The 24,103-nt window shown below is 42.2% G+C and overlaps 1 protein-coding gene across 1 annotated transcript in view; it reads left to right on the top strand.

The window, feature by feature from the left end:
• The first annotated feature begins 2,034 nt into the window (after window positions 1–2,034).
• The window catches only part of WASF2 (WASP family member 2), a 45,987-nt gene continuing 23,918 nt past the window's right edge, over window positions 2,035–24,103 (top strand). Inside the window, exon 1 of the mRNA XM_082231732.1 lies at window positions 2,035–2,157. The gene's annotated coding sequence lies outside the window, so the exon portion shown is untranslated. The remainder of the gene's footprint in view (window positions 2,158–24,103) is intronic.

Below are 24,103 nucleotides of genomic sequence, written 5' to 3'. Positions count from 1 at the left end.
AAAAATAGTCTTATACATGGAAAAGTACGGTAATTGTTTTTTAAGTACAGTTGTACCTCTAAATACGAACAGGATCCATTCTGGAGCCCCGTTCGCATCTAGAAGCAAATGTAAGTAGCGACAACACGTCTGCGCACGTGTGCGTCACTTTTCGTCGCTTCTGCGCATGCACGTGAAGTCATTTTGAGCGCATGCGCACACGCAAGCGGCAAAACCCAGAAGTAACATGCTACGTTACTTCCGAGTTGCCGCGGAGCACAACTTGAACACGCCCAACTCGAAGTGTATTCAACCTGAGGTATGACTGGATTCAGTTATGCTTTTTAATTGGCTTGTTTTATTGTATCTTCCTATACAGTGTATACATTAAAACACAGTGATGCAACGCTCTGCAGTTCACACGACCACCAACAGAGGCTTATCATGGTGGCCAGGGTGGGGGCAGAGAGGCCCTTCAGGCAGTTTTAGCAAGGTGTGTGAAGTGTCTCTCCCCTCCTTTAAAGGGTTGTGGGACTTGGGACAGGAGGGGCTTGGGTTGATACTTTGGGGGATAGGTGAGGTGTAAAGGGAAGGAGGAGGGGCTGGTCAAGTGTGGGGAAAGAGGAATGGGGTATGTGGAGTTGATTCCTGGCAGTAGCCACTAGTATTTTAAATATGTGTGTTTTAATGTTTTGATGGAATTGTTTCTTGTGTGTTTTAATTCTGTATAGATTTTATTATTTATCTATATTGATCTATATATTAGTAAAAGTTAAACACCACTTGACTGTAGAAACCTCAGAGGTTTACAAAAAATCAAGAAAAATGCACAGCCCTATTTTAAAAGATACAAAATACTAAAAAGAGAGAGAAAGATTGAAATTAACTCAACTTTCTAAGCATCTGGGTAGGCTTGCCCAAACAGGGATGTCTTTAACAGGCGCCGAAGATAGTACAGGGAAGGCACCTCCTGCTTGATCTCCAAAGGCAGGGAGTTCCACAGTGCAGGCTCTGCCACGCTAGACGATGGAGTCCTTACAGAGGCAGCGGACTGATTTTTATGCCTGGAAATGAAATCAATCAACATCTGGATAATTCCGCATAAGGAGCCATCAGGGACAGACAGACCACAACAGGGTCGGGACTCGGGAGAGGGGGGTGGAGAGAGAAATAGCAAAAGGAAGCAGGGTTTTTAAAAATAAAAAAATAAGGTTAGTGTTTAGAGTAGCCAGATGCAAGCCAGAGTTGGGCTCTTACACCTCAAACAGCTCTTTGGAATTATACATAACTTTAAAAGTTCCAGGAGCCTTGCCCCCTTTTGCACCTGGCTACCCTATTTTGTGCTTCATGAATGGAGAGGCCGCCGGCAGAGACGTCTGAAAGTACGTGGGTCTTATGCAGGTAAGATCCTCCCTCAGAAGGACTGGATTGACCGCAGGTTCCACTGAAAGAGAAGTCCCGAGCGAGCGCCACCCCGGCTCTCGCCGCTCCCTTCCGTCTCCGGAGTCTCAAAAAGCAACCCCGCCCCTTTTCCCTTCTTGCAGTAATACCCCTAACGCGCCAGGGGGCGCCCTCCTTTTAAGCCCGAAGAGCAGAGCACTGGTCGGCCCCGCCCGGGCGAACGAAGGAGAGGCTGGGCGAAACCACGAGGAGGTCCGTTCTCTGCTGAAAACTCTGACGCGAATTTATCAACAAAGAAATAACTTCTATTTAAAAGCAAAACAGCAACCGTAAAAAGCTGTAACTTTCCCTTCTCAATCTATTGGAATTCGCTCCAAAACGTGCTTCACCTCCCCGACCTACCACTTTAAATATCCCCCTACCCACCTCGGCATTATGGTACGCCCCGCGTTGTTATCTTATAAAAAAAAAATCAAAGAGGAGGCTCGGTTTGGGTGTGGTCATTTAAGAAATCTGGGTGGGTACGCAAATCGCGGAAGGTTATCAAGTGACTGACAGCACGGCCCGGCCAATGGCGCTGGGGCGGGAAGACACCGGCCGGCCAATGGGGGCGCGGACCGGCGGCGGAGCAGGCGGGGCCACCTTCAGTCAGCGCAGGCTGGGGCGGGGCGGGGCGGGGCGGGGAGAGGAAAAGCTGTGGAATGGCGGCCGGCCGGGACAGGCCGCTTCGGTGCTGAGGAGTTCGGAGGGAGGCGCGGAGAAGGCGGCCGTGGGCGGGTAAGCCTCGCTCCGTGGCGGCGGGAGGGCGAGGCGCTGCCCTTTTCCGGGTGTCCGCTGGAGGGCATGGGCAGGAGCGGTTATTATGGGATGGGGCAGGTTTTTTGCCTTCGCTGTGTGGGAAGAGGCTGACACGGGAGAGACCGAGGAGCGATAGGAGGGTCGTGGCGCGGGCGGGGCCTTCGGGCTTTCTGAACAGGAAGGTGTTGGGCAAAGGTGGTTGGGGAGCCGCGGCCCTCCAGGTGCTGCCGGTCTACAACTCCCAGCATCCCTTAGCCTCGGCTGCGCTTGCTGGGGCTGATGGGAGTTGTAGTTCAACTTTATAGAGGGCCGCAGGGTCCTCAGCACCTGGTGCAGGAAGCGGGCTGGGATGGCTACCTCTTCCTCCTCCACCCTTGGTGTGTGTCTCGTCCCCTCTACCTTCTTCGTCAACGCCCTTCCTAGGCAGACCCATCTTTTTGTAGGAGTTGTTTCCCCCTTCACTATGAGCCACTGGTGTAACTTACTGATCGAAGTGGTTTTTATTTATCCCTTCGGCCAAAAGAAAAAAGGAGAGTTAGGGGCTTCCCAGAGTGGGTTACGAACCACAGGATTAAGAGGGAGGAGAAAATAAGGAAATGTTTGAAAGTTTAGTTGGGTTCTGCTTTTAATAAGGGCTGCATCACCCACCGGTGGGGTGGGGTGAGAGGGTTTCTTTCGAAAATGAGAAACTGTCTTGATTGTGTTGGTCTAAGATGGTTTTTGTTCTACGAAGCGTACAAGATGGTATACATACATGCACGCACACATCTAAACTGCAATAGCTTGCTCTCTTGATAAATTCTGAAGCAAAGCACTCTTTCTACCATGCAGTCTCGCACTGCTTTCTAGGTGGAGGAGTTGGAGGGACAGATAGTATCAAGTGGAGTACTTAGCTGCTGAAGCAAGAAATCGTTTTTTGAGAGGGCAATCCTGTATGTCCTTAAGCAAAATTAAGTTCCATTGTAAGAACCAATGTGATGTAGTGGTTGGAGCAGCCTTTCTCAACCATGGGTCTCCAGATGTTGTTGGACTATAACTCCCATCATTCCTGGCCACTGGGCCTGCTAGCTAGGAATGATAGGAGTTGTAGTCCAACAACACCTGAGGACCCAAGGTTGAGAAAGTCTGGATTAGGGTGTCAAACTGCGACTGAGGTCCAAATCCTCATTCAGTCAGGATGCTCACTGAGTAATCCTGTTCCTGTTGCTATCTCTTAGCCTAACCTACCTGATACTAGGAATGTTGTCTTAAGTAAAAAGGGAGAGAAATCATATATCCTGAGCTTCTTGAAGGAAGGGTGAGATAAAAATGAAATAAATCACAATATAACAATAATAGTTGTGCCCAGTACATTCCTGATCAATGTTTTTTGGATAGCAGCCTGAATTTATTGTCACCTCCCCAATGTAACATAGTAAAGCATTTTGCTTCTGTAATGTACATCAACGGCCTTGTCCCAGTATACCTGAAGGAGCATCTCTACCCCCATCTTTCAGCCTGGACACTGAGGTCCAGCTCTGAGGGCCTTCTGGAGGTTCCCTCACTGCAGTGAGGTTACAGGGAACCAGGCACAGGGCCTTCTCAGTAGTGGCACCCGCCCTGTGGCGTGCCCTCCCATCAGATGTCAAATAAATAAACAACTATCCGACTTTTAGAAGACATCTGAAGGCAGCCCTGTTTAGGGAAGTTTTTAATGTTTGAAGTTTTATTCTGTTTTTAATGTTCTGTTGAAAGCCGCCCAGAGTGGCTGGGGAAACCCAGCCAGATGGGCGGGGTAGGAATAATAATTAATAACAACAACAACAACAACAACACTACCACCCATACAGGGCAGATGCAGGAAACTTTTGTCCTGCCAAAGGTTGCTGAACTAACTACATCTCCCCATCATCCTTGGCCATTGTTCATGTTTCCTGAGTATGATGGGAGTTACAGTTCAATATCTGCAGGGGTGAATGATGCCTACACACCTAGTATAGGAAATGCTGTTATATTAAAATGTAAAGTTGCTTTTTAACTGCACTTGGGGCATACTGAGTTGGCAGTGCAAACAATACAAAAGGGGAAAGTTCTGCAGCTGCAGAAAATTATTGCTCTCTTGAGAGCATAGGTATGAATGTACCCATTTGTGTGCTCCACAACACAGCCCTTTTAGCTTATGGCAGGTTCTTGGGTTTGCCCTAAAGCAATGCATGTCCTTCTCCATCTCTTTCCACTTATCTGGTAAGCTTGTTTTGGGATTGGATTTCCTATCATTTCTTCCTTAGGGGTTCATCAGTTGCAAGTGATGGGGGAAACTGTTTATGAGTGAGGTGTTACAGTTAAATGTGTTGTGTGATAGGAAGGATGTGGGTACTCTGGGACTTGAAGAAGGGCAGTGTGTTTTTGTGTTTATGATGGTGGAAGGTAGGACAACTGATATACTGTAGGTGGCACAGCTAGGTAAAGACAATAAGAACAGGAAAGGGAATCCAGGAGGAATAACTTTGAATGCGGGTGGGACAGGCTTCTGACCATATTGAATGTGAGGGTGTTGGTGCAGGAGACAAAGTATGAAGCAAGTCTGCAAAGAGATGGAGACTGTCTTAGTCATTAAAAGCAAAGATAGCTGTATTGGTCTGTAAGGCGGGGGGGGGGACCAAATACAAAAGCTAAAGTTGGGCAAATCCTTTTTTTAAGACCAATACTTTTGGTTAGTCCCAATAAAGGTATTGCCCAGCTGTGGATTTTGTCATTTCAATTGTAGGACTCTTGGTAGGATCATGGTAGATTAGGGAGTCTTTGTGGTTTATGTGGGGGAGGAGCCTAAATTGGGCCCTAGGATTAAGAAGTCCTGGGTTTTAAAGCTACATATAAAGTGTATGACAAATGCTGTAGGCATGGCTGGAGGTCTTGGGGTAGTGATCTATGTATTTGTGACCTTAAAGTGTCAGTGTGACATGGACAATGATACCTTTGAGAAAGGTGATCATCCTGTAATAAGAATGGTATCCATACTCCTTATTTTAATTTCAGATTTATGCTCTATTATAAAGGCAGTGGCTGGGCAGAGATAGAGGAATGTTTGCTTTGGGAGGCTCTTGGATTGTGAAATCCAGGGATACATTGAAAAGTGCACCTGCACTCAGTTGGAGTTGTCCAGATACAAGACTGGATTTTATAACGTTGTCACCAGCATTGGGGCAATTGTGGTACTCAGTAGCAAGTAATGAGACTCTATGCATCTGCATCTACAAGTTTAGACTTTGGAAAGGGAAGGAAGTTGTGTGCCTGCGGTCTCTCTTGTTGTCCTCAACTTTCGCCAAGGAGGTCAGAGCAGTACACATACAGTTTCCTCCATTTCATTCACACAGCAACCCTCTGACGTAGGATAGGCTGAGGAATTTGTGACAGGCCCAAGGTTGTACAGTGAGCAGTGTGACTGAGTGAGGATTTGAACCTGTTTCTCCTGATCCGAGTTCCATGCTTTGACCATTACGCTGGCAATGGCATGCTACAGTAGGGGTGCCAGTTCTGGAATGCAGGAATGTTTCCTTTATATGATGAAAGAATTTGTTCCTTTAAGGCCACCTGAAGATCTCTTTAAGAAACATAACAGGCCTTATTTCTCAAGGAAACCTGGTGGATATTATGATCGGCTTGCTCCTGAACAAACCAACAAAGTTTATTACCATTTTTGTTTATGTGGTATCATTTTCTGTATGTACGTTGATGGAATTTGTCTCCATGAAACTTGCTTTGCTTGTGAAAATCTCACCCTTTTTGTTGGCACATGCAGCCAGTTGCCCTTACTTGTAAAATCTATTATGGGTGGAATTGTTCTGGAATTTACTTGCATAGTAACCTTTTAAAATGTGTATCAGTTTTCACTGGTGTGCAGTATTGGCTGTGAAACAATTGTCTGCTACTTATTAATTGCCCTTCACAGGGAGCTGCATTTGGGTGCTTTTCTATATAAAAATATGGAGATATATTGAATGCTCAGCTAATGTTTGCCTATGTATGTAAGTAGAACAGTGCATAGCATAAGATTGCTTCCTTTTGCCATCAATACTAATATTAGAAATGTCTGAACTCCTTAATTGCCCTAGTACTTTACTGTAAATATCACTGGCAGCATTGCACCAGAACTGTCCTTGTTTTTAAGTTACCCCAAGATTCTTTGTTTACATAGCATTAATATCCTTTTCCCTTTCTTCTATTTGTGTTATTTTATTTCTTAACGAGAGCCTTTTATAGAATCGTTCAATATAAATTTCCCAAGGACTGTGCAACATAAAACCACAACAATCCAAGAACAAAAATATAGTGGTACCTCAGGTTACAGACGCTTCAGGTTATGTGTTTGCGGGTTGCGCACCGTGCCGAACCCAGAAGTACCGGAACGGGTTACTTCCGGGTTTCGGCGCATGTGCAGAATTGCCAAATCACGCTTTGCACATGCGCAGAAGCGCCAAATCATGACCTGCGTGTGCGCAGATGCGGTGCTGCGGGTTGCGAATGTGCCTCCCATACTGATCACGTTCGCAAGCCGAGGTTCCACTGTACAGTTTAACATAAATCAAAGCTAATAAATAAAATAGAAGTTTATGCGTTGCTACCCATTTGGAATACATGACTGAGCCATTCAAAAATAAATCCCATTTGCCCACAAACATACCTTCCACAAACAGAAAAATAGGATTTGTCATGGTTCCCTCTTAAAGAAGGAAAAGAACTGGGGAACAGCTGGCCAGTGTCTGCATAGCCTATCTGTGGAAATGAGTCATCTACAGACCAAATGGTCTCATACTAGTTTTATTAGAAATTCTATTTCAAGCCATATATAAAGTGTTTGTTATATTTAAGTTCTGATTGCTTTCTGCAATTATTAGTCTGCCAGAAGGTCTTGGTTCAAAGTAGATTCATCGCTTGAATTCGTGGTATACTTCTTGTGCAACTTTTCAAAACTGAGGCTGCAGTCTTATGCACACATACCTGTAAGTTCTGTTGAACTCAGGACATATATTAGAGTGTCATGCCACTTTTAGGTTAATGTCATGTTGCATTGTATTCTGATAGGCATATGTTGTACACTACCCTGAAATCCTTTCAATAAAGGATGGCATACAAGTGTTTTTAAACAGGTGGAGCAACTGATTTATTCATCACACTTGACTAATCTCAGTCTACTATGGTGTCACTCACATTGTTTATCTTGGAATCCCCAGTAGAAAGGAGTAGGGAGGAAAACTGCTTGGGTTATTGGGTGTGGCCATGATTACTTAAGTGTAAAGGAGTGGAGAAGCTTTCCAAATTGAGAGTTGGATGTCTTTACTGTACTGTAATGAGAAATTCCAATTTACCTTTTAGCACAGCCTTTTAGATTTAGTTTAAAATTAAATACCTTTGAAATAAGCCTTCCTAAGAGGATGCGGGTGGCACTGTGGTCTAAACCACTGAGCCTAGGACTTGCTGATCGGAAGGTTGGCGGTTCGAATCCCCGCGACAGGGCGAGTTGCCGTTGTTCGGTCCCAGCTCCTGCCAACTAGCAGTTCGAAAGCATGTCAAAGTGCAAGTAGATAACTAGGTGCTGCTCTAGCGGGAAGGTAAACGGTGTTTCTGTGCACTGCTCTGGTTTGTCCAGAAGCAGCTTAGTCATGCTGGCCACATGCCCTGGGAAAACTCTCTGCAGACAAACGTCTGCTCCCTCAGCCATTAAAGCAAGATGAGCACTGCAACCCCAGAGTCGTCTGCGACTGGACTTAACTGTCAGGGGTCCTTTACCTTTACCTTTAAGAGTTGTATTTATAACAAGCCGTAGTCAGTCCCCTCTTAAACTGCGCTTGCAGCTTCTTTTCATGTTGGCAGCATGATTTCCTGAAGAGGTGCGAGTATTTATTCCAAGGATAGGCAGGTTCAGTTTTCTTAATGTTAGTTGGTTCACTTCATTTCTCACAACAAGTCATGGCTGATAACTTACCGTATTTTTCGCTCTATAACACGCACCCGACCATAACACGCACGTAGTTTTTAGAGGAGGAAAATCCGTAGGCATGCCACCCGTAGGCATTTCCTCCATAACACGCACAGACATTTCCCCTTACTTTCTAGGAGGAAAAAAGTGAGTGTTATGGTGCAAAAAATACGGTATTTTAAATGAGCAGTGTACCAATGCCTGCTGCTCCATCACACCCCCTGTGCTCCATCTCTAGTGCAAATAAGAGCAGCAAGCCAAGGCTTGGCTTGTCATTAATGTCCAAACACCAGCATTGTGTTTTATGCCTGTGTAACAAACCATGGTCATGGTTTGTTCTTGGCTGGCGTGTTGTTACGTCCTGGTTTGGATGTCAGACTTCGTGGCTTGTTACTTCTGCTTGCCCCAGGGGAAGAGCGAAGCAGAAGCAACTAGGCAAGCTTGTACTATTACTCTGTTCATGCAAGGTAACCCGTTTAACCATAACTTATGGTGATGTGTGAACTAAGTTACCCCATCAGGAGGCAGACACTGGCTGTTAGTGCATTGCTTTATTTGTATTTGTATTTATATATCAGATTTGCAAATCCCCAGCAGATGTTTTCTCTTTCTCGTGTTTTCAAGGCTTCTTATATTTTGTTTTTGCTTGTATACAAAGTATATGCTGCTAAATCTCATGGTGCCTACTCAGTGCTTAACCAAACAAGAAAAGTTGAGTAGTGCCTAATGGATTGGTATCCCAGTTAATACAGCATTTGTCATACACATTACAGCTTTAAAAAGCAGCTTAAAAATGTAAAACTGTGATGTGGCATGAATATCAAGTCTCCTGCATTGCTACAGTCTTGGAAAAGCACACAACATGCTTATGTTACAATTGGATAGAGGTTTTTATACCTGCTTAACTGTTGTGATTCCCCCAAATCTTAAAAATTATAGTTTGCTGATAGTGCTGCAGCCTTCTTCTCAATTTGGAAGTGGGCGTAGCAGGTATGAATCTCGCAGTTGAAGCATAGTGGTTGGGGATTATTCTCTCCTTGGCTCCAACCTGGAGATGAGGTTAGGTCCCCTCTCACATTTGCCAAAGGGTAATGGGACACTTGTCTATAGTGATTGAAATTGTGGACTCCTGCTCTTACATCTCTTCCCCACCTGCACATTTAAAATGCTGAACTGGCATTTACATGGTTTGATACATTTTAAAGAACGCCCCCCCCCCCCATATTTTTTTAGCACAGTCCTATTGGGTTAAAAGAGTCCATTAGAGGGATAACTGCACTTCCAACAGTAGGTCTGAAAAAATGATAGTAGGAATTTGCCATTGGAGGTTGTCTGCTTTTTCATATGTCCTAGTCACTAGGATAGGTTTCCACTTACTTATTCCCTAGACACTGCAGCTTTCACAGATGATAAGGCTATTAAGGAGAAGCAGGGGTACAGCTGTACAAGGATCCAGTTTTTCTCTTGGCATTCAATGTTCCTACTCAGGTTTTATTTTTATGTTCTTAATTCTCCCTACATTACTGAACTTTCGGATTCTGATCATCTGTTTATCTCTTTTTTTTCCATGGGCCTGAATAAAGTCTGTGTGCAGTTTATTTTAGCCTCGTATCTACTAAGATAGAAATAAATGTCTCCAAACAGATGGCTCATAGAAGACAGAGTTGAGTTTTCTCTTGAGACATAGGCAAAAGGGGAGATGGGACTATTGTTCATTTAGCCTCACTTTGCAACAAAGTTCCACATTCCTTGTAATAAGTATCGAATGTCTGGTATACAAGAAAATGCTGAACTAGTATTAAATATCTATCCAGAATTAATAGACACTCTCATACTTGTTTTTCAGCTTGGTAGTAACCATTAGGTGTATTTTATTTTTTAGTTTCAGACTTGCTCAAAGTGAAGCTACTTAAAATGGAATTTAACTTAAGGATAGTAAGCGCGGTTAAGATGGTTTTGCTTCTGAGGCTGTTGTTCCCACTTGCTTTCTTGCATTCATTGTCTTTGATTCTCTGCATATAGTTTTGCAGGGGGAAACGTGATACTGTCCTTTGGCTTTCAAGCAGCTTTACAGTGAGATACTCCAAATTGCATCCATGGGCGAAAAACATTCCATGTGGGGCATGTTGCTATGGCTGCAACATGCGCAGAATGCAAGCGGTAGCGCCTAATTGGGAATAAGTGCTGGTGTAATTGTGGTACAGTGGTACCTCAGGTTAAGTACTTAATTCGTTCCGGAGGGCCGTTCTTAACCTGAAACTGTTCTTAACCTGAAGCACCACTTTAGTTAATGGGGCCTCCTGCTGCCGCCGCACTGCCAGAGCACCATTTCTGTTCTCATCCTGAAGCAAAGTTCTTAACCCGAGTTATTATTTCTGGGTTAGCAGAGTCTCTAACCTGAAGCGTATGTAACCCGAGGTACCACTGTACTCTCAAGGTTCAACCAAAAAGACCTCTTAAAGTGGTGTAAGAGCAGAAGTGATAGTTCCCCTTTTCCACACATCTGCTTGTATATGCAACAGCTGGTTGCATATATAGTTACACACCTATAATATACGAGTTCGCTGGTGGGATTAGTCCCACAGCCCATTTAGTTTAGCACTGTAACTCAAATAAAGGCCTGTTGTAAGCTATGTGAAACTCGCAAGTAGGGGTATGGTAAAGGTAGCCATTTCTTATTTTTGTCTTGCCTTTGATAGTAAGAGGTACACTGCCTCTTGTCACACAGTTTCCATTCTTAAGCCATAGTGAAAACCATAATTGGACCTAGCCTTCATGAATTTGTGTAATCCCTTTTAAATAACATAAATGCTAGAGGCCATCCTAACATTTTGTGCCAGTGAATTAAAGGTGGTTATGTTGAAACTGTCTGATTCTTTTCAGATATATCTTCTCCCCAATCATGAGGACTAGAATCATTCTTTGAGAAAAGTCTTGAGAGACTGAATATCTCAGAATGTCAAATCCTCTGCTACATTCTGTATTCTGTGTGGAGCATTTAAAGGTAAAAAGAATAAAGGTGACTCACAGCCCCGAGGATTTGACCCATTCTCTCTGACTAACCTAGCCAGTGACTTCCAGCAGTAAAACATCTGAATCTTGTTCTGCTAATTCTAGCAGCTTCTGGGTCTGGTTCATTGGAGAAATCTTCTGAAGGCAACTTGCACAAAGGCTTAACTGTGCCTCTGAGAGTGCAAAAGCTGTCTGTTTCCCCAGAGAAATGCCCTTGACCTACCTGTTTTACAAAGCAGCATTTTAAAAAACCTCTGAGAAACCAGAACAGCATCAAGGGCATTTCTGTGAAACTTTGCTTTACGTAAGAGGCTTCAGTTAGCCCTCATTCCCAAGCAAGGCAGATATTATAAAGCCTTCACAATAAAAGGACATAGAATCTCAGGTTTACATTGGTGATGACCCTAGTGGTGTGTGTTTAAAACCACCTCTATTTTAAATTATTTCTGAAACAAATAAATCAAAATAAAGCAACTAATTATAGCAATGGGGACAAGGAATGTGTATTTCCTGACCAAGAGCTTAAATTAGTGGGTTACATAAGCTGTTTTTGAATATATTGACATATAGGTCATTTGTGGCAATCTGTCTTCAATAGATGACAGAAAATATAACTATCAAGAAAGTGATCTACAGGCCTCTTGTAATCTCCTGGGTCTTTGCTGCTATATTGCTTATCAACAAATAGTCCCAGATATTCGCAAAGCAGCACTGGGCGGATAGATCCTTATTTTCACTGAGCAGCAAGCTGAGATTTGCAGTTGCTAAGGGTATATAATTTATAACCTTTAGGATAACAACTTTTGGTCTCATTGATTAAATCCAGTGATTTTCTATCTATGGGTGTGGTATGGTACCTTGTTCTCATAGTTCAGGCCTATGGCAAGTTCACCAGATATACTTAAACTACTTTTCCTTTTCAAACCTTTGTCAACACTGGCCAAATCTTACCATTGTGCATCACTTAAGTTCATCCGATTTATGATGCCATCAGTTTAAAAAGTGCTTTGTCTATCTTTGAGGCATGGAGATGTTTTCCAGTCCAGAGCCTCAAGTTTCTTTCTCTGGTTTCCACCACCCCTACTCCCTGTACCTATAACTTAATGTCTCTTGTTTCTATCCCCCCCCCCCCCAGTAATAAGAACCTAAGTGGCATAAAAATGTAGTAGCACTTTTAAAATATGCAGTATATCTGATTGATTTCTCAAAAAGTTAAATCTCTCAAGTATTTTTAAGATGTGGAAATTACAAGAACTGAGACCTGGAAATACTGGTACCTAGGGGAATTTACTTATTAGCTAACACTTTATCCTCCTGGAGGGTTTAAGTGAACCCAAAATATTTGCATTGGCTCTTGAAGTTGCAACTTTGGATTAATTACAAATGGGAGATATTGGGGATGTAGCTGGAGCCAGATGCTTTCCCCCCATAGTTCCAGACTTTTAATTTGGTGTATAAATACAAATTTTGTCAAGAGCCGCCTTTGTCATTACCCACATCATTTCTTCAAAGGACATAAGAGGAGTCTGCTGGATAAAACCATCCAGTCCAGCATCCTGTTCTCACTGTGGCCAACCAGATACCTATGGGGAAACTGCAAGCAGGACTTGAGTACAGGAGCACTCTCCCGTCCTGCAATTTCCAGCAACTGATATTTAGAAGCATACTACTTTCGACTGTGGAGGCAGAGCATAGCCGTCATGTCTAGTAATCATTGATAGTCTTCTGCACAAATTTGTCTTATCCTTCTATAATAATAATAGTATTTTATTATTTATATGTCACCCATCTGACTGGGTTGCTCCAGCCACTCTTGGGTGGCTTCCAACAAATTAAAATACCAAACATAGTAGAACATCAAACATTAAAAACATCCCTATACAAGGCTGCCTTCAGATGTCTTCTGAAAGTGTGAAAGTTGTTTATTTCCTTGACATCTGATGGGAGGTTGTTCTACTAGGTGGCATATCTCTCTCTCTCTCATCTCTCATCTATCTGTCTATCTATCTATCTTCTATATCACTGATCAATAGCTTCTTACTATCTCTGACAAGAAATAGGCATGGAAATGTAAGAAATGGGTATTGTGGAATTGGAGAAAAGCTCTATTTAGTCCTGCATTCTCTTTTCCACTGTGACTAACCAGTTGTTTTGGGGAAGTCTACAGTCATGGAATTGGCAACAGTCTTCTCTAACTGTTGTTCCCAGCAAATGGTATAGAAACGTATATTGCCTCTTATTTTGGAGGTTCAATATGGTCATAGTGTGTTTGATTTTTATATTGTACATTGATTTTGAGGTTTCTTGTTTGTATTATAGTTTATCTCTTTTTGTACACTTTTTATATTCTTTGTTTGGTACTGGACCTCTAATTTGTACAGTGTTCTGAAATTCTGTTCTATTTTTTCCCTTTTTTTGACTATTTTATTAGTTGAATATAAGAACAACATATAATCAAATACAAGCAATCAAATACAGTTTTGAAATTCTGTTCTATTGTATTTGATTTTCCTGTACATTGCCTTTGTGATTTTTTAAAAAATACAAAATAAATAATTTTTCTAAATCAAATCATGGCTATATTCCATGAATTTGTCAAATCCCCTTTTAATAACCTATTGGCTACTGTCCATCTCTACCCATCTTGCCTGTGAATTCCATAAACTAATGGATGTGAAGGTACTTGTAGTTGCTTATTACTGCAATACTTTGTACTACCTCTCTTTTGTAGTTGTAATTGGACTTTATGTCCTCTCTGACATAAAGAGCACCATCACTTCCAGTACACCCTATCCTTTTCTTCCTATGCAGCTTTTAGCCGGGAATAAATGTTCCACTGACTTTCTCCATTCCATCAGGCTTCTGATATTTTTACTTTATTGGTGGTCTCTTTTAGCATCAAGTGCTCTACCTCCTCAATCTTGGCTTGGTGGTTTCTAGTTGACTAACAGAATGCTTTAAGAACTGGTGGTAGTCAGTATATTTTAGCTCTTGCCTTACTCCTGGGTTTAGTGAACTATCCAGTTGTTTGGTTACACCAGAAATAACATCTGGACTACCAAGAAGCTGCTTAGGTTCTTGAATTCCTAGTTTTTTGTTTGCATTTGTTTGTTTGTTTTAAATAATCTTTTCCTCAGATGCAACTACTGTATTTAGTCACTAGTAAGCATGTCTGTATTTGTGCAACTAAATGTCTCACAAGCAAAGACTGAAGAAGAAACCTAAGATGTTAATGAGGACAGGAGCTCAGATTGCAAACCCACTTTAGCGTAGCATGGTCACTGATGAGACCGGAAGGCGCCCCAAAATTTTTAACCTTGGTATTTTGTGAAGTTTTATCCTGATTCCCGTAACTTCTGTTTCTTAAACTGAATTTTATCCTGAGGAAGTAAAACATGAGTTTGAAGTATAGATTGCTAACAAAAAAAATATAATGTGTTCAGAGCTCAACTCCTTTTCTGTCGTGGTACCATTTATATACAGGCATTCCTGGAATCCACATATGTGCATTAGTCTGCCCTACCCAGTTATGCCTTCCCCCAGTTTCATCCCCTTTCTACCTTCTTCAGATTTACACGTCAGTTGGACACGTGCAAAATCTTTGCCGCCTGTATTCTTATTTGAAATGCTTGAGACAGTTTTGTTTTTTTTTAAAAAGTTGATTTCGTTTCCAAAAAATTATCTGTAAAAACATTTTAAGAAGATAAAATTGACTGCCATAAATTTTGTAATGTCAAAGGTTGACTTAATAATATGAATGCAGCCATGATTAATTTAAGATATTAAATCTATTCAGGCAAGAATGCGTGTACATATTGTAATGACTTCCTTTTCGTACAATTAAAGTAATTGGATTATATTTAATGAGCTATTTACATTTAATAATTAAGGAAAGACTTATCTTTCCAGTATTCCCTAAGTGCAACAAACGGAAGGGTGGGGGCATTCAGTACTGGGATATAATTAACAAGCCATAAGTTGAAACTGAAAGAGCTGCTGAGCTGCTGTGGAAAAGACTGCTTTATTCCTGTAATTTAGAATTGCTATTGAAAGAGCAGTGCATAATTTAGAATCTGCATGAAGGGAAAGAGAGCTGACTGCTTCTAGGGACTTTCTTGTATGATACAATTTTGGGCACACATCCTGGAGAATGCCAACAGATAACCATTCCTAGCTAGATACAATGTGAGAGGAAGGAAATGTCTGTAAAGGGAAGATAAATTTTCTGCTTTTTTTGTAGGGAAGCAACCCTCTCTTTTGTAGTCTGGCTCTAGCACATGTAAATTTTAAGAGAGGAGAAGATGCAGGGTATTTCCCAGGTGAAGAATGCAGTATGCCAGCCATGAGCAAATGAGAGTGAACTATCCTTAGATGTACTTTGATACTGGAGTAACCCCTTTTGTAAATAGGTGCATAAACACTAGAGCTGGGGGATATATTGATATATTGCCCCAAACCAGTTTGAAGGCCGTATCATGATACTGGTTTCATAATTTTTGACCTGGTAATATATTGCGAATCGTGATGTGTGCTATGCAAAAATCAGAGTGTGGGATAAACCATGAAGCCAGCCGATGCCTCTACATAGCTCCATCCTTATTTCAGACATCAAGATATATTGGTATATCACAATGTTTAGCTGGTGATGAAAAAACAGGTAGCGCCCAGCCTACTGTTCACCTCTACATAGTTCCACCCATATTTCAGACATTGTAATATATCAGTAAATTATGATGCTTAACTGCTATATGTATCACCCAGCCCTAGTCTACGCAGACACAAACACACATAGAGAGACGCATGTATGCTAATAATTTGTGGAATGTCCTTGGGCGTGGAAGAAGAAACTAAGCAGTTTACAAATGCTTTCTTGTCTGGTCACCTCAAAGTGTTTATTTGTCACAGGCAAGTGATGATTTACAAGTTTTCTTAATCTCTTTGCAACTGCTGCTAGGATACTGAAAAGCACAGGAGGATTTTAAGGATGTGCCGCCTATGGTACACCAGTTGTTTGTAGCTGCCCTCACCCATGTCATTGGAGTAGAGGTCATCTATAGTGGAGGAGGCTTGAAGTGTTCCCCCGCCCCTTCACCTGGGAAAGTTCATGGCTTAGTTTATTGCTGACCAGCCTAGAATGCTTTGCACATCTTCTCAACGATAAGCCATGTTGGTAAGTAGCCATGGAGTAATTGTTGCATCAATAACAGTTTGAATTCCCTGCTTGAAATTTTGGTGGTGTGGAATATGCTAGTGACGCAGTTTTCACAAATTAGGTGAGCAGTTGAAATACACTGTAGAACAAGGAGTGTGGAACCCTTTTCAGCCCAAGGGCCACATTTCCTAATGTGGATCTTCTGGAGGCTTCATGTTGTTGGTGGGCAGGACTAGAGGTGAAAGTGTGTGGAGCAGTGGATATCTCTCTTGCCTTTGTACCATAGGCTACATTCCAGCCATACAAAAGTCAGAGGTTTCTGTACACACCATGCCTCACCATCATCCATCCAAACAGTCAAGTAACATTATCACATGGATCAATTTTATCCAGCCAAAACCTATTAAGAAGGGCATGGAGCAGGCCCAGTGAGGGGTGTAGTCTGCCATTGCCTAGGACACCTTCCAAGGACCAGATGGAGAGGCCTGGAGGTTTGCATTCAGTCCCCGGGCCTGAGCTTTCTTTCTCTTCTGTAATATATTTGCCAACTAGGTGGACCAGCATTAGGCCATACAAAGTGGCTTCAGTCTGTAGAATTGAATCAAAATCTCTCACTAATAACCTAGGGGGTAAACTAGGTTTCCTATTTGAGGTTGTACCTCAAAATCCGGTCGCAATCACTGCACAACCAAAGGAGTCATAGATCACGCATGTAAACAGCCCCCAACTGCATTGTTTCACCTATTTGCAGAAAATGTATATGCCTATGTGACCCACAAGAGCAAGACTAATCTGCTACTCACACAGTATTGTTACTAGCTTTGGGCAAGTGACTTACAGGCTTAGAGGTGGTGCAGGGTTAAGAAGAATCCTACAGTTTATATTGCCAAATCACCAACTTCTCTGTTTGGTTGTCTCCCTCTCCTGCCTATAATGAACTCACTGGCTGGTGATAGTGGTGATCTTTATTGGTCTTTATTATTGCAAATTAGAAATAAGTGAATTTGGTATAGTTTGATTTTCTCATTAGCAAGACATTTGCTTCGGTTAGACTGGGGCATGCTGTATTTGCGAAACATGACCAGAAAACAGATAGACTCATTTTTTAAAAGCTGGTTAAAGAACATAAATAGCACTTTTGAGATGCAGAAGGTGCTGAAGGCATGTTCTCCTCACTGCCTGTTTATTAGTGACAGTTGAAACATGCTGCACATGTGCACACTGCACCTTTTTATGTCCGAAAGATACCTGCTCTTAGAGCAGCTCTGTTAATTTATGGGCTTCAGTTAATATTTACCATCCACAGAAATGTGTGTGCTAAAATGTCAGAATGGTGGGATGAGTGATCCTTCCCAGAACACGTTCCTGGAGTCAAACTGGCATTGTGGCTTTGCAAAACATGAATCTGAGAATGAATAACCATTCTGTCATTCTTCATTTTAATGTGCATGCTTTTTTTGAAACTTGCTGATATCCAAACATAACACATAAAGTAACAGTTAATCAACCCTTGACCAAGTCAGTCATTAGCTTGTTGACTTAAATTCCTGTGATACCCAGCTTACCGTGATAGGATTTTTTCCATTGGAAGGAAATATTAGTTTTAATCTAGTCCACGCTACTCACTCACTATAAATTATATAACCATTTATACAGTGTGGGAAAGCTTTTGCCCCTTATCATTTCCCTTATCTATCATTTATTGCATACAGTTCTAATATTGAAGGTGCATAATGCCTTGGATGCTTGGAATTGCTGAAACCAACTTCCATGCTTGTAGCTCTCTGTAGCAGGGGTTGTATTGTTTTTTGTAGAAAAACAAGCTGCAAGAATGAACATTGTGGAGTCATTCCATATTAAAGGGGCATGGGAGCGTGCCTTCCTTTAGTACATTGTAAGCCTCAAAATTATACAGCACCTGTTGAACTAATAACTTGAAAGTTGGGATATATGAGCTACCTAATGGAGTCTACCAATGTGCCAAATGTTGACCTGATCCATGTTTCCTAGCACTGTTGTGATTGATGGTGCCAAAAAATAATTGTTAAAGCAAGTTTAAAGAGGCAACAACAAAAAGTGCAACTTTGCATAGTGAAGATGATTTGCATGCAGAAAGGGGTTGTTTAATCATTTACATTTCAATGCATTTGTTGGCCAGTTACTCTCCTCACTCCCAAAGGCTCCCTCGGAATTTACATAAAGTATAAAGTTAGACAGTTGAGCTCACTGATCTTAGCCCCACACATTTTTCCCCCCTGTTGCAAGACGATGTTGGAAACGGACAGTTTAAATAAAGAAGAGCTGTTCTGAATGAAGATATTCGGCTCCTTGAGAGAGGGAGGAACATCCAAGCAGAGTCTGGATGCTGTCAATTGCTGTGTCAAAGGCCATGTTTTCCCATGAGTACAGTTATCGGTAGTGCTCTGCCCATCACTTCATCTGCTTGCTGCAGTCTGTGATGGTCTCTCCAGACAAAGTTTTCAGCGGTGAAGTTTTTCCAACTGTTGTTCCAAAGGCTTTCTTCATGCCTTTGGACATTTTACCCTACAGGTACTAGAAATCTTGTCAGTTGGATGAACATTGGTTACTGCAGTTACCCAATTTTAATTGGTAACCTAGTATTTGAGGAATTAAACCTTTGTCTAGATATTTTCATTTGTGTATTACCGTATTTTTCGCCCCATAGGGCACACTGGCCCATAGGACGCACCTAGGTTTTTTTGGGGGGGGGGATAAAGGGGAAAAATTATTTTCCCCCCAGGCGCAGGGCTGGGCTTCCCTCGACCCCAGCCCCCAGAACAGGCTGCTATCTGCAAGCCTAGGGAGCCCAGGTTTCAGGATGCAGGCAGCTCTCCGCAAGCCTTGGGAGAGCTGTGCGACTTCGTGCCGGGCTCCCAAGGCTTGTGGATAGCTTCCTGAAGCCTGGAGAGCGAGAGGGGTCAGTGTGTACCGACCCCTCTCACTCTCCAGGCTTCAGCGAAAGCCTGCATTCGCCCCATAGGACGCACACACATTTCCCCTTCATTTTTGGCGGGGAAAAAGTGCGTCCTATAGGGCGAAAAATACGGTAGTTTGCAGTGATTTTTGTTCCGGCAAGCATTTTTGTGAATCTCTTAAACAGATTAATATTTTCAATTTGTGGGTACCATTATGAGGAATAGCCTAGGATTTTCTTAGTGCTGCCTTTAAACCGATTGAGCTGTGAGACTTTTATTCTGCTCTGGGTTCCTCATGAGGAAAGAAATAAAACCTGTTATGAGTGTATAGTGAGGACCACACACAAACAAACTTCCTTATGATTAGGAAATGTGAGAGGTCAGAGTTTTTGTTTTTATATTTGTGGTGAATATCCAGGCCTCTTAGGGTTGTTGGGAGAAGAGGATCCTGTTCAAATCACTATAGCTGCCCTTTCCTACCAATTATTATTTGGCTGCTGGCTATAGCAGGGCAGCTATAGCCAGCAATGACAGATGAACCCATGATATTTGTGAAAGAATAAGTGCTCATTACAGGGAGAGAATAAGCACTCATTACAGGCGGAAAGCAATAGCATGTGGCATCACGTGGTAGTTGCTTCATAATTATCACTCTAGTGCCGATTGCTGAGGCACCTCCCTTAGGTTGCCCTGTAATTCTAGTGCCCTGGATTTACAGCATCCTTTTCTGTGAATCTTGCTCTGGGCCCTCAGCAGAACTTTTTGCTGAACATCCTTTTTATTTTTTGGTCTCTGCATGTATTTCCAGTGTTATTTTTATTATTTTTTCCCTGGCCTTTTGGAGTTTCACAAAGCCAGACTTTCTGGCTTTTTCAAGGAGGAACTGCTACTGCTGAGAGACGCTTAAAGCTAGTTGTCTTTTTAGATGTTGGAAGGAACAGTTGGCCTGTGTTGGCAGAATGAAACAGGACTTCTAGCTCTGTGGCCTGATGAGAATTTCAGATTTGATGATCCTCTTTCTCCCTTGCTTCCAAACCTTCTGGTGTGTCTAATCCACCAGTGGGTATTCTCAAAAGCTATCCCTGAGGTTCTGCTTGGTTTTGCTGTTTGGGTTTGTAGGGTGTGTGTGTGTTGGGGGGGGGGATAATTTGCAACTACAGGCATCCCATTTACACGTGATCAACTTGAGTGTGACCGCGTATATGCGTGGAGCCAGGAAATAATGAAAGAATTCAATTCAAATCAGGAAATGGCATGAGAGAGCTGGAGAGTCCTTGTGGCTCAAGAGGAGACTCTCCCCGAAGCCAGAAGAGGACATCAGTGAGGGTGGAGGAAGCCCTGAAGAAACCAGAGGAGCAGTGAGGCTTTGTTTACACTGTTCAACCCCCCTGTCTAACAGCTTGTATACGAGGTAGCGCAGCAGCAGCTGCTCTCTGATGTGTTCTCCAGCCTCCTGCCGGCCTCAAAGCTTCAATTCTAGTTTTGGATTTTTGGATACAGAATTTTTGGCATGGCAAAAAAAGAAAGAAAAAGAAAAGAAAAGTGGCAGAGACGGCATTTAAAAGGTGTTTAGGAGGTGCTCCCTACTTTACATGATTTCACTCATGTGCGTAGGGCCCTGCAATGTAACCCCCCATGTAAGTGGGGGGAGGTCTCATCTGTAGAAATGCTCCAGAAACGCTGGCCTTGGGTTCAGGGTCAGGTATCTTGAGTTATTACAAAAGTGCTCAGTTCCTAAAAATGCCAGACCTTTAAGGGGATGGCTTGCTGCTAGCAGACAGCTATTGTGGCTGTGCTAGTTTAAAGATGTTTCACACAGATGGTGTTTAGTAAAAGGTAATCTCTCACAGTAAAGAAGAAGTGAAATTGGTAAAGTCCATGTGTGGTTCCTCCCTACCCTTTTCTGTCTTCACTCTCACCTTTAAGTATCAGTGCTAAAGCAGGCTCCCAATTTCCTCTGGTTTACTTCAAGTGGTTCTTACGGTTGTGTTGGGGAGGGTGGGGCATATGTTGGCTTCCTTCCTTTCTGTATTCACAGATAGCTTTTAAACAAAAAATAACACCCCCCTCCAGTTTGGTGCCAAAAGATTGCTGCCATGCGGTAAATTTTCTGGAAGGGCACTGCGACTGTGTTGGTCTGCTTACTTTAGGGCAGTTGTTCTCTAACTTTTTTCTCTGGGTCACACTTTCAGAATAATTTTTTTAATTGACAGAAATGCAATGGAAAACAAAAAGAAGCACCTCCTAGCAGTGCTTGTTTTGTAACATAGAACACAACTACAGCTCCATGTGGACAAAATATTTCTGCATTGCTTGGAATTTGAGTAGATGAGCCTTACAGTCCCTTCCAACTCTGCAATTCTGTGATTCTGTAAAACTTTATAACAAGCATAGGCAAACTTGGCCCTCCAGATGTTTTGGGACTACAATTCCCATCATCCCTGACCACTGGTCCTGTTAGCTAGGGATGATGGGAGTTGTAGTCCCAAAACATCTGGAGGGCCGGGTTTGCCTATGCCTCCTTTATAATATGGTCATGGGGTAGCCAGAAAGTAAAAAACAATGCAGCTACATAAGAACATGAATCATTCTCAAAATACAATATTGATTGTCCTTGACTCTTCCCACCACAATTGCTATTCTCTCCTGCCACACCCTTTGAGAACTACTGGTTTGGGGACACATTACCTGGGTACATGCTTATGTGTTTGGTGTTATGCAAGAGTAGCTTCTTCAGCTCATTGTGGTAAGTTTGTCTGTATCATGTTTTGAGAGTGCTATAATTTATACTACCACAATCTTTATGAGAACCTATTTGGTAACCACGTTCTATTAAAATGTTAATGCTTGCATATGCATTATTATTGTTTTTATATGGGGTTTAATGTTTTTTATATTCTAGGTTGCTTTGGGGCACTGTCCTGTGTATGAAAAAAGGTTAATAAATATAAATAGATAAATAAGCAATATATTTAGCTGTACTTAGCATGTGGTTGCTAGTGCACTTTATGCAAGTGGGAGACTTCTGTCTCTGACATAGCTGCTGTTCAGTGCTAGAAATAGCCAGTCTTGTATGTGGACCTTTTGGACCATAGCTCAGCCATTTCTGGTTTTTGAAGCTTAAAATAACCACAACCCCACAGGATTATGTCAGCATCATGATTGCCACAGGTCAGGAAGGCTGCTATTGTTGGATTTCTGGTCAAGATACATAACACAGGCAGAGTTCCTCCACCCTCATATTTTGAGGTTACAAAGTCATATGTTGGGAGGGTGCCCACAGACACTCAACAGTCCAGGTGGCTCTCTTCTTTACTATTGCCATGGAAGTCGGGCCTTTTCAGTGTGCCTCCAAGGCATGGAAGCAAGTGACTAATCTTGGAGTGCTTTTACATTGTCTTCTACAATTTCCACAGAACAAACCTGAGGTAAACTTTCAGAGAGCAAAACTTGTGAAGCAAAGATTTCTTCTCTTTAGTTTTGTTTCTGGTGGATGATTTGTCTCCCTGCCCCCTTTTTTTGCTCTGTTGCTTGTGCTTGCACTTTTATTTCCTCTTCCTTTCTTTAAAAAAAAAATTTAATCCATTACAACCCACTCCTTCCCGTTTTCCTTTTTACATTTGTCTTCCTTCTCACATTCTTGCTTCTGTATTTCTGATATGCCAAACTTGATTCTTAGGCTGATTCTTGAGTGTTCCATTTCTACCTCCTGTGATGGTGCAGCGTGTATTTCAAAGAATCAGAGCATTGAAAGGGACAGTGAAGGTCATAGAGTCTAGCCCCCTGTTTTGCCCAATGTGGGGCTCAAATGCATGACCCTGAGATGAAGAGTCTCATGCTCATGTGTTGCAGGAGTGACTAGATATCCCAGTGTGAGTGTGTGTTCATCGTTCTGGCACAGATTCTGGGGGAAGGGATGTTCTGAAAGTTATCCTACTCCATATCCCCACTCCACCACATCTGCTGTTAAATTTGATAAAATACATGGGCTTGTACCATGCCCATATTTTTCCCCAGTAGGGCAATTTAGGATGGAAAATGGGCAGGAAGGAAAGCACCCCTTCCTCTAGAACTGCTATTCTGACCTAATTTACAGGCCTAACAGCTGTGTATTAAAATGTTGCAAAAGGGTGGGGACTTTATGGGGATTTGAGTCCTTCCAGAAGATGGGTTTTGGGGGTTTTTTAGGCTTTGTGTTATGATTATGGGCAAAGAGTACTATTGGAAAACTCATGGACTTTAGAATATGTGGTTTTAATTCTGTAATAATCTTCCAGGTGGTGCATTTGCATGTGGTGTTTATGAATTACATCACCATTAAACTGCTTAAATCAGTATATGAGATTTTAAAACCTTAATAAACATCAGTCAAACAATAATCAAATGTTATCACAGTAGATTCCAAATCACAATAAAAAGGTAGAACAAAAAGGGTATCCCTTAAGGTAGAACAGGTATTTTTTAATTAGGCCTGCCACTTGATTAAATTTTAGTTGATGATGCATCCACCTTCTTACCAACTGATTAAATATATATGATAACAACAGCAATTGAGGTGACCTTTTCAGATCCTAAGTATGGTGTGAATTTTCATTTCTCATAGGAAAGGCCCTCTTTAGCAGCACAGAACATTAAATACCGCGTGTAGAAGTCTGTTTCCACCTGTGTGTGTTCATTTCTAATGTTTGTTATGTGAAAGTTGGCATGTTGTATCTTTGCTTTTCCACTGCAGTCCTGAATTCAGTGATAATTTGGTGTGGGGGAATTTTCCTTGTATTTGGAACATTAACATTGTGGTCACATGGGATGCAGCTTGGGGTGATGTCATATATCCACCTAAACAATCACCAGTGCTTCTGAGTGACTTGA

This window comes from Podarcis vaucheri, assembly GCF_965113315.1.
Source record: "Podarcis vaucheri genome assembly, chromosome: 7".
Lineage (NCBI taxonomy): Eukaryota > Metazoa > Chordata > Lepidosauria > Squamata > Lacertidae > Podarcis > Podarcis vaucheri.
The sequence above is the reverse complement of the archived record's forward strand: the minus strand, read 5'-3'. Positions and strand labels throughout refer to the sequence as shown.